Here is a 12,686-nt window from a genome sequence, read left to right on the forward strand (position 1 = left end):
TAAGAATACATTGACGACAATAATGAAATCGTCAATAAGAATACATTGACGACACCTTTCTATATGGGGATACCATATATACTCGGAATTAACGTATGATCATACTTTGATGAGGCTACCCGCCTTAGCATTCAAGAGGCTACCCGCCTTAGCATTCAAGAATTTGCACATAATCATGTAAAGCATATAACACCAAATCGAGCATTTATTTAAGTAAACATATACAATACGTGTTGTGGTTTAAGACTCAAGTATAAATCATTTGAATTTGAATAAGTATGCAATGCCACCCCCGAAACGAAAGATGGAAAACGGGGGATGAAAAAGTACTCACATTAACAAGTAACTTGAAAGATAGTGTCGTGAATAATCGGAGAGATCGGTTTAACGAGCAAGACCTATATTAAACGGGTCTTGTGTTAGTAGGTAGTCTTGGAAGGGTTTAAAATAAAATACATGACAAATAAAGTAAATAAATAAAGTTTAGGATTTAAAATGTAAATATTTGAGAAATTAAAGAAACGAGTTTTGTAAAATAAGTTTACTCGAAACCGGGTCTCGGTATTCTGTTCATTAGTTTTTTTCTTTTTTTATTCAACCTATGTTAAGTAATAATGTGGGTTAAAATGCGATATTGCAAAACCTTTGGTTATAAGAATACCAAAACGAGGTTTAAACGAGTGTTCGGGTTTGTCGGTTCGAGACTTGATAATTGACCAAGCTCACAGTTAACTTCCCAAAATAATAAATGTTATGAGATAACTCATTAAAATCAAAATAGACTTAACCAAGTATGTAGTTCTATTGTGAAGAACCCTAACGTTCGTTAAGCGAGTATACGACCTTATCGGTTCGAACTTGTTATAAGATCAAGTTGGTTACCGACATGCCAAGTATGTTTAGAAATTAACTAAAATTGATTTAAAATATAATCTTGAAGAAAAATATGAGTTTTGGTGGCTAAAAACACACTTGTGTGTCTTAAGCGAGTGAACTCGGTTTAGTTCGGTTTTTGGTTCGGTCCTTGACTCGGAATAAGACCGAGGATGGTTACCACATACCCAATTACCATGGAACTTGTAAAATAACTTATAAATAATAATACTCAAGTTTTACATTCAAAAAGTTAACAATAAAGCTTTAAACAAAAGTTCGGTTTTTGGTTCGGTCCTTGACTCGGAATAAGACCGAGGATGGTTACCACATACCCAATTACCATGGAACTTGTAAAATAACTTATAAATAATAATACTTAAGTTTTACATTCAAAAAGTTAACAATAATGCTTTTAAACAAAAGTTCAGTTTTTGGTTCGGTTCTCAACTCGGGATGAAACCGAGGCTAGTCACCACATACCCAATACCATGGAACTTGACAAATATGAAAAATAAACTAAAATATGTAGAATTTAAGCAAGTATAACAAGTTATATGGTTAGATTTGTTATATATATAAACAAGGACTACAAAGTCCTCCATGTAACCTTGCCTTACTAATCCGACATTTCAACCGGCCGAGACCGGAGAAATGAAAGACCGAAGGTAAACAAGGAGTGTATATTATATATATGTTGTAACATCAAGCTTTAAGTATTGAGAAGTTAGTTAAAATGAAAGATTAGCTTATGAAGAACAACCTTAGAATTCAAGAATTTGAGAGAGAAATGAAGAAATGAACAAGCACAAATGAAGAAGATGGGTGTGTATATATATGGTAAGTTGAATGGGTCTTTCATAAAGGGTGTTTCATGAAAATGGGTTGGTTATAGACCCAAGAAAGCACAAACTACAAATGGGTCCTTCAAGTCTCCATTTTGGTAGTTTTAGTCCCTGGAGTTCGTTTTGAGCGTTTTCGGGGAATTTTAAGAACCGAAAAGGGTGTTTTTTTATCCAACAACTATAAAACAAATATTTAACATACAATTCATCATTTTGATAATATCGAAAGGTTCGGGATACAAAACGGGTCGGGTTTACATTAAGAATACAAGTATAAAATAACCCGAAATTGACAAATGTCACATTACTTAACATAGGTTGAGTAAAATTAAGGGCTAGATACTTTAACTCGGTTTCGAGCAAATTTACATTTTTAAAGGACTATTATTATAATTTCTTAAATATTTATATTTTAAACCTTAAACTTTAAATTGTTTACATTTCTTATCATTTATTTTCATTTAAAGACTTCTAAGACAACTTTTATAATACAAGACTTCTTCTCCTTTAGGCTTCGTTCGTTAAACTCATCGTTCCGGTTAATCTCCAAATCATCAAATCTTTCAAGTTTATTACTTGAACGTGAGTACTTTCATCCCCCGTTTTCACTCTTTTATATTTTGGGGGTGACGTTGAAAACTTATTCAAATCCAAATGATTTATACTTGAGTCTTAAACCACAAACTTTATTGTATACTTTACTTAAATAAATGCTCGATTTGGTGTTATATGCTTATATGCTTAAGTGCTAATGTGTTTACCGCTTTTGGATGGTTGATTCACAAAATCCGAGTATATCTGGCATCCCCTTATAGAAATGTGTCGTTAATGTATTCTTATTAACGATTTCATACAAAATCCGAGTATATTTGGCATCCCCTTATAGAAAGGTGTTGTGAATGTATTCTTATTAACGATTTCATCTATCTAAATTGTTGCTATTATTTATTGTTTTGTATACAAGTTGTGGAATTTCGTATTATATATCTATTGTTCAAAAACTATGAAATTGTTCACCAACCTTTGTGTTGACAAATTCTATTTATGCAATGTTACAGGTTTGACTTTTGGTTGACTCGAGGACTTGAAGAAAAAACGTTATCAAGACTATTAGGATATTAGCAAAACGAACAATATATTATTTACTAGGATTTGAATTCGGTTATTGTATGAACAAGTTATGTGACTCTTTGTGTTTTTATGAATTTAAATGAGTTGATTAAATATTGTCACTTAATAATGTCGTGTGCGATGAACAATCAGTTGCGCCCCGACGTTTCCGTCTTGGTCGGGGTGTGACACGCCACCACTCTTTCACCGACCACTACCACCACCACCTCCAGTATTCAATATCAATTTGTCAAAGCATCGAGACCACGTAGTTTAATAGGTGCATTGTCGTACACCATAGCGGCTTCCTCCGCAGTGTCATATGTTCCCAATCACAACTGAACACGTCTCGCTGGGTCCCTAATCTCAGCCGCCCATTTACCCCACGGCCGTTGTCGTACTCCTCGGAACTTCCGAACACCACCCGCCGTCACCACCGCACCAGCACCCTTCATCGCCTTCTGCTTAACCTCAATCTTTTTCCGACCACCACTTTCCGCCGCCGTTTTGTACGAGGTTTGAATATTAACCTCGTTCACATACTTTTTAACCCGCCGTCTCACAAACAACTCGTCCTCGTCATCACTGGACGAATCAGTGGCGTCAGGATCCGTCATTGAAATCCGTACAACTTTCGGCAACGATTTCGTTTGCCGGATTTAACGGCTTCTCAGATGCCTGAAAATGAGATATTTCACATGTTAAATTGATTGAAAATTGGAATTAATATGTGAAAATGTTAAAAATTAGCCAAACGGAACAGAATTTCATAATATTTTTTTTAAATAACGAAAATGAAGCCAAAAATGATATAAAAAACAGCTAAAATCTCTTTTTCGCTTCATAAAATGCTATTAAAACGTATTACATCCCCACGGTGGTGGTGGGAGGTGGGAGTGGAGCTGGAGGTGGTTTTCTATGTCGGAGAAGACGGTGGTGGTGGTGGCTGCCGGAGATTGTTAGTGGAGGAGGAGGAGGAAGAAGGAGGAGAAGAGAGAGAATTAATTAAATATATATTTTTATTTCTTTTTTGTTTTTCTTTATTTATTAAAATATTTTTTTAATTTAATAGGTAAAATGACTAATTTGCCCTCATGTACAAAGCACATGACTTGACTTAACGAGGATTTCTAATTGGGTTAGGCGAAAAGGACAAACGCTGAAGGATTTTGAAACGTAAAGGACAAAAAAGAACAATTTTGAAAATCAGAGACGACGAGTGAAATTTGGGTGAAAGATAAAGAACAATTTATGTAATTCTGTGTTATATTTATTAACTTTGAAAATAACTTAGATAGACTAGAGAATATTTTTGGGTGGAAAAAACATGCATGGTTTCAAGTTGAATAAAATTAACCCATAATGTACTTTATAAAAAACTATTAGGTACATGATGAGTTTTATTTATGGGTGAGCAGAAAACCGTATTAACCGAATCGAAACCGAACTAACCGAAAAAACCGCATCGAAAAAACCGAACCGAAACATTAACCGACGGTTAATTTTTTGCTTTTTGGAAAAACCGAAATTTCGGTTTCGATTCGGTTATCTATTTTTGAAAAACCGAACCGATTGATGATGATAAAGATTATCAAGATGATGAGGAATGGACTAAATGTTTGAGATAAATAAATAAGATGATGAATGAAGATCGGAACTAAACTTTTAATATTTTTCAATTGTTAAACTCTATTTAGCAACTTTGTATTCGTATAGTTTCACATAACGCGTGCATATTTTTGTTTTTTTTAATTCAATATATATGTGGAATGTGGTACTCTAACACGTTGTTATGCAAGCTTAAAATATGCATTTTCATTTTTTAATTTCTTTTTTTGCAATGTCAAGACATAATTGACAAAAAACCGAAAATAACCGAACCGAAACCGAAATTAACCGAAAAACCGAAAACCGGAAAGCCGAAAACTGAACGGTTTGCATATTCAAATAACCAATTACTTAGGTTTTGGTTTGGGTTTCGCCTAATAATCGAACCGAACCAAACCGTGCTCAACCCTAGTTTTATTTATTTCTATTGATATTCTGATCTAAATTTTAACAAAATTCAGATTATTTTCTTAGTATCCCAATATACATTTAACATTATTATTTTTATTATTATTATTGGTAAACAAACCTAAGAATTAATAAGATATATAATAATTTTTTTAATTGCTACAATGGCAAGACCAAGTGCAAGACAAAGCATGTTGCATACAATATACATTACGCACACTTTCCCTCACCTTCATCATTGCTCTAGCACATGAAATGCCTAGAATCTTGGGCACATAAGTTATTTATTAAAAAAAACTAGGGCTTCTTTTGTAACTTTACAAGTTTAAGTGTTTATACATGAAATCAAAACATAAACTTTCTAAATTTATTTGTTATTTTTAGTAAATTTAACAATAGACTTCCAACTATTAAATGATCTTCATAAATTATATAAATTGTCCTTAGATGTAAAATGACTAAATTGTCCTTATAACGGAATAAGAACGAGGTTAGCATCAAAGGATTGAAAGAGTTTATAGATCTTAAACCTCATACCTTATTCCACAATATGTCAAAAGATTCATTTTGAACTAAAAATGTTAAATATGCCGATACCACATACCAAAAACGTAATTTGGGCATTAATATATTATCACTAAATCAATAATTTTTATGATCTCTTTTAGTACAAGGTAATAAGAATTATTGTAGTACTTCTTATTATAACCTAACGCTATACTAATACATATTAAGAACTAGTTTTTATCCCCATTATTATAGATGTTGTTTACATTATTCGTTTCTAATATTAAATATTTTTTTGGATCTTAATTTTATTTATTTTAAGTTAGTTAATAATAGACTTTAGGTTTGATGATGAAATTGTTTCACAAATAAATGAGATATTATAACCCGGTTTAAAAGCTATCAGGTCTCATGACCCCCTTATTTTTTTTACTATAAAATTGTTTCTTAATTATAATAATATCATTTTTTAATCGGATATTAATTTTTAGTGTATCCCTATTTTATAGGATTTTCATATTAAATATTTGGTGAGATTAATTTTTAATTTAATAAGATGTTATAATCCGTTTAAGGTTATACAGGTTTGGTGAAACCCATACCCGTGAATTCGATTCAAATGCATGAGAAACCTCTATTTACAAATAAAACAATCTGGTCACTCTGATGGCTTGAGAAGAGATGGAAAGCAATCAAATAGCTTTTAAAGATTTCATTTATATATATATTTAAGATTAAAAGTTGAAGTCAAAACCTTTTTCAAATCTTTATCCATATTAGTTTAGACTTTATCTAAATGTATATTCATGAAGCCATAGTTTTAGAATAAAGAAAAGTAAATGGTAGTGATAATGGTGTTGGGCTGTTAGGAAGATTAGGTATATAAATGGATTGTAAAATACGTTTCATTTGAAAGTAATTACATTATTATTTGAGGTCCCACATGACACCACTACTTATGTAGTTATGTAGCATAAAAGGTGTAATAGAATTAATTTGGACTTTCGTGTTTGGTGGAATGTTGTGTTGTGGACTTGTCGGTACCACCTATACAAGAACCGGGCTGTATCCACTGGGGATATATATGTCCTGCTTTAGGCTTCACAATCCTCCATTGGCATCCCCTGCTTTCCATTAAATAAGCTTGCTAAAGTTTCTTTTTGTCACCTTTTGTTACAAGACCCATGACTTTTAACACGTATTAAGAACGTAAGTAGGTAACCGATGCATGATATATGGCCGCGAAGACGGATGGCGCAACCTAGTTTAGGGCCTTAAGCAAGATCTTATTTTAGGCACTTTTCATAGACAAAAGTTAGATGAAATTTGATCTAATAATACTACTCGGGTTATCTAATAAATCTTCAATTTCTTATCTCAAATCAGCGAATATGAAAAACAAATTTGAAAATTTCAAAGAAAAAAAAAATAATAGTCCAAAATTAATCAGGAGAAAAGGTGGTATAAAAAATATTTCTCAGGTGTGTATCATAATCATAAGACCTTAAGTTGGTGGGCCTAAAGTTGTTTTTTTCCTTAAAGCTATAGGGCCCTGTCGTTCAACATTTGACCTGAGTTAGTATAGATATAAAAATAGTTTAGCATACGAGTTCAATCTCTATTTATACCGGATTATTTACTTGTAGTCACTGTCACTCAAAAAAGAATATCTAGTTGTCACCCATGGACATAGGTCAGTTTAGACCAAACCGTGTTAAAACCTCATGTTTGTTTATTGTTTTCGTATGTGTATTCGGTTCGTATGTGCGTTTAATCCTAACAAATTTGACATAGGTACATACCATAGCTTCATCCAAATCAAGAACCAACCACTATTTCATATAATCTAAATTAAACATGATCTAAAGTTCTAAACTATATATATTTATGCTTAGACCATCGATTTATAACTATATGTAAGCTAAACTACATATATTCATGCATATGATTGTAGCTATTAAATTATAGAATTTTTTTGTATTGAATTTCTCGTTAACTCAAAACGATTACAATAAAGTGGCAAACAAGCGGGCAACAAGCTGCGTCGCAACCCCATTTTGAATAGCAAGGCTAATCTTACTAAAATCGAAGCTTTGGGATTCAGGAGTCAAAAAAGTGGCATGCACGACACGCTTAACTCTGCTCAAAAAAGTCACAGCCACTGGGGCTAGAAAACCAAATGTATCAAAAGCAAACGGGAGAAACACATGTTGATTCTCTAAACAAACTTTCTCGTGTTTAACAACTTTGCCCGATTCAGCCTTCAACGCAGCCTGACCCACAACAAGCCCACGTCCCTGAGCCCAATAAAAGGAGACACTCCTGTAAGATCCACATAGGCGTGTTTCCCCCCTGCCCACCCGAACACAAGAATATCAGCTGGCCGTAAAGTAAACCTCCTTTCAAGCGGAACCGTAAGCAAGTTAACAGGGGCTTCATTTTTAGTCGAAATCCCTGCCCGTTTAACAACATCATGCTGGCTCAACAGTTTGTTTTTATACGGGGTGAACAAGTTATGTTGGTCAGAGAATCAAAAGAATGACGACAAGCGTGAAGTTGAAGATAGCCTCGGGAGAATCAAGAGAATGATGACAAGCGTGAAGTTGAAGATCCTCCAATTTCGAGTAGGAAATTAGGGGGTGAGTTGGGTGAGTCGGAGCCAACAATCACCCCCTTAATTGTTGTATCCGACTCACCCAACTCATCCCCTAATTTCCTACTCGAAATTGGCGGATCTTCAACTTCACGCTTGTCATCATTCTTTTGATTCTCCCGAGGCTTTTCTTGATCTCTTGCAATGTTCTTAGGGCTCAACTTGGCTTGAAGTAACACTTGCTTCGTTTGATCATTATTCGTCTTCCCTTGGGCTTGGATCTCTTTCTTGACCACGCATTTAGTTTCTTGAACACTTTTCTTTGGACTTTGAATTTTGGAACTTCAAAGTGTTGGACTGAAAGAAGACAAGCCAGTTACGAGTCAGCTTCCAATCACATATCCAAGTTCCAAAATCCAAACAAGAGTGTTCAAGAAACTAAACGCGTGGTCAAGGAAGAGTTTCAAGCCCAAGGGAAGACGAATGATAATCAAACGAAGCAAGTGTTACTTCAAGCCAAGTGGAGCCCAAAGAACATTGCAAGAGATCAAGAAAAGCCTCGGGAGAATCAAAAGAATGATGACAAGCGTGAAGTTGAAGATCCGCCAATTTCGAGTAGGAAATTAGGGGATGAGTTGGGTGAGTCGGATACAACAATTAAGGGGGTGATTGTTGGCTCAATTGTTGTTTGGCCCGAGTGTAAGGCCCAGGCCAAGAGTTATTAGGGTTTTTATATTTGGTAATGTCTTGATTAGCAAGTTATGTTAGTCTATATAAACCAAGTTATGGTTAGACATTATAGAATGTGAGGGGTGAGATACAACCAAGTTAGGGTTTATTTAGAGACACACACGAGATGTAACCGAGTTAGGGTTCATTTGGATGCAACCGAGTTAGGGTTCATCAAGAGTCAAACCGAGTTAGGGTTTGAGAGTTGTAATTAGTTTTTGAGTTATATTTTCTGATTAATATAAACGAGAGTTATTCGTTTAGTTCGTGTTTGATTATCGATCTGTGACTTGACATCACACACAACATCGCTAACCAAATCATGTCTGTATTAAAAACCAAGCATTTATTTGCAATGCACCGTATGCTCTCCACAAAAATCCAAACAGACCTTGCGACAAACTGGGCAAGGCTCATCAGTCGGAAATATAGCGATCATTAGCCGGTACTTAACGATAGCCCGTGTAATGCCTGTTAAATCCGGTTTCAAGAATTAAGGATTGCAGAGTATGTATAATTCTCGGGATTTATCTGACGTTCCTCAGAAGCCTTTACGTCATCCCGTTACGTCTCATCGCTTAACATTTCTCCCAAGTTGCATTATTATTATTTTCTGGGGGCTAGAATGATAAAGTTTTATGATATAACACTAAAACAAAAAAACCTAAACCCTAATACAGCTGCTGCTGCGATCGGGCCCTTCTAGCCCCTCCCCCCTTTCATTTCTTCGACTTTTTGATCGATTCCAAGCTCCTAGAAGTAGTTCAAGGTATGTACTACAATCCCCAACACTCTTTTTGTTCACCCATAATCGTTTTGATGCTCAATTTTGCCGAAACTTTTCGTTGGACAGATTTTCGGCCAAGGTGTAATTGACCCACTTCCCGTGGATAAAAATTAGAGTTTCCGGTGTAGAAAGATCTCCAGGTATGGCATTTACATCATATTAAAATTTCATGGTCATTGGAGGTGTTTAGGTCGGTCAATCGATTTTAGTTCGAAAACTAGGGTTTATCGAGTGTAGAATTTCAAATTGTTAAGTTTGATGCGTAAATTGATCGGGTGACCGACCAAATCAGTTTGTACAGCCCTAGGGGGGTTTAAGGGCTGTGGAAAAATTATTTTTTTGATGCTCGGGGCTGTTGTGGTTAGTGCTTCGTCAATCGAGTCGGCGGTGCGCGAATTTTCGTTTAAACGTTAAAGTAAGAGTTGTAAAAAGGAACCGTCAACCCTATCAACTTGGGTGACATAATCTTGATGAATGAAAATATTTAAAATGGAATTTGGTCCATTCGGGGCTGATTCGTTTAACAAATGGTTTTAAGGTTTATTACACGCGCATTCGACCCGATTTGATTATCCTTGGGCCTTGGGCCAAGTTGTTGGGCCTTGGGCCGAGTGTTGGGCCTTGGGCCAAGTTGTTGAGCTTTGGGTCAAGTGTTGGGCCAAAGCGTTGGGCTTGAACGGCCCATTAGGCAAGAGTGTTCTTACGGTCTAGTTTAGTAACGTGTTGTGTATAATTTACAGGCTCTCGCTTGTGATTGTGCACTTAGGGATTTCCTAGCTCGTTGCAGGTGTTCGATTGATTTCAGGTGAGTTCATGATGCCCTTTTTACTCTTTTTACTTTTGGGCTAGCATGCACACCTAAGTGATTTCTTACATGATGAAATGTTTTAAACGAATTTATATAGACTTGCTAGCATATGGTAGGCCTTGGGATGTTAAATATATATATATGTATATACATTATTGCTTGGCCTATATCTGGCGATGTTGTAGTCGTTTCGACTACTGATGTTGTGTATGCCTACTTTGTGTTTGCATGCACTGATGTTACGTGTTTGGGTTGTACGTTTGCTCGACCCTGATGTTATACGTGGATGTTATATATATATACTCTGATATATATATATAGATGTAATTGGGTGGATGTTTACATATATATTTTGTATATGTATGTATGAGGATGTTTAGTTTTCGGTAATGATGATTTGATGGATGCACCCTTTTACTTTATAAAACTTTTGGTATGACTATCATAACTATTATTTACTGATATTATTTACTTAAAACTTGAACTCACTCAGCTCAAGCTGACTTTGTGTACATGTTAGTGTGAGTTTCAGGTTAGGAAGAGGATGTCTTATCGCTTGGACGTGCACGAAGCTACTTGGACGGTGAAGGGCATACGGGAATTGAAGTTTTACTATTAAACATTTATTTTTAAAAGTTTTTATTCAAAGATAACTATGTTGATTTTGGGCAAGATTCCTGGGTTTTGGGAACTTATTTTATTATTTATGTTTTCCGCTGAATTATACTCTGAATTGCTTATTTTTAATGAAATGAATTATTTTTAAGTTTAAATATTTTTACAAGTGTTTTCTATGATTACCAACTGTGGGGTTCCCGGGGTTTGGGGCCTTACAGCCCGGTACTCCAATCCCGACATATGTTGGTCCAATCCTTCAATGGGGATGGCTGTTAGAAAACCCTAAACCCGAGGAGCCCGAAGGCATTCAAACACCGCCTTTTGGCGAGGGGATAGATCAAAATTCACTTCTAAACTCTGGATGACCCCACTAAATACGGCACTCGTCAAAGCATGTTGGGCTTTATGGGGGGCGGTGCCCTTATTAGAGAACCCGCTAAGATCAAAATCGGGAAGTGAAGTACGTAAAAGATCCATCGCAAACCCATAATCTGAATCCAACCCATAAACATCACAACCTCGAAGAATATGGTCCTGCACACTCCATGATTGTGCTCTTGAAGCCACAAAAGCATATTTAGATACTTCCTCGGCCGAAGATAGACCCAACCCCCCAAAACGGATTCGAATTCTGGTTAATTTTCTGAAAAATAACCAAAATATGTTGTTTGACCACAAAACTCAGCACAATCGACTTTGACTTCTAGCAAGTTACCAAAATCGACTTATATCCCTGTTGATTTAGTCCATACTTTTATAATCGTCGACTGATTTGCGCCCCCTGCTTTTACAGCCACCGAATTGTTAAACCTTAAACAAGTGAATCAAGAACACCAAACACGATATTGTATAAAACATTTATGCGACTCTTTTCATTAATAAGAAACAAGAACAAAATATTTTCTACCACACTAGAAATAAACCTTTTGATGGGTTTATATGACACCCATAATTATAATTCTACTCAAACTAGAAAGCAATAATCATACTAGACTTCTACTTTATTTAATAATAATAAATAAAAGATAACTATGACACCAAGTTATTCAACTTAGTCCATGAACTTTTGATCTCCACCAAACCGTCCCTTGAGATATTCCGTACCACCCTTATACTTTTCGTATTAATCATTCAGGTCATTCAAGTTGGTATTGCACCAAGTTTTACTCGAATGATTTAGGCCCCATATCACACGTGTATTATTTTGATTAAACTTTTCGTGGACTCCTTTGTATGTTTAAGGGTTTTTTTTTAAGACGGGTTAAATCCTAACCATCCTATATGTCATCTCTTGCTTATCTGTCTCTAGATATATCTATTTTAGGAGGACTAAAATTCAAAGTCCATTTTGTTTTGTTTTGATGGTCAAATGGTACTCTAATTTGGTGATTTTTCCTAAATTACACTACTATTCAAGCCTTGATAGCTTACACACCTAGATAGTTTGCTCACGATTAAACAACTTTGCCCAACTTTATCCCATATCAAACCTCATCATATGATTCTCAACGCACCAAGCTATTTTGAATTTGTATGAATATGTATATCCAGAATTCGGGTTAATTTGATAAACCCCGAATCTCATAAATTTACAATCCAATGTTATCAACTAACGGACTTTAAAAATCAACAAAGTTAGTAACCAGGCGATAAACACCAGTTTTTAAACAATGAAAAATACACCTAGTTTTCAACAATTAAATAATAAATACATGTTTAAGAAAATCGTATTTTGACAATACACTATACTTTCAGGGGCTAGCCGCTGCCCAATCCCTCTCAATTCTTTTTCTTTTTTAA

This window comes from Bidens hawaiensis, unplaced genomic scaffold (assembly GCF_021521415.1).
Source record: "Bidens hawaiensis isolate Kalapana, Puna unplaced genomic scaffold, B.hawaiensis_p1.1 tig00009039_1, whole genome shotgun sequence".
NCBI classification, from domain to species: domain Eukaryota; kingdom Viridiplantae; phylum Streptophyta; class Magnoliopsida; order Asterales; family Asteraceae; genus Bidens; species Bidens hawaiensis.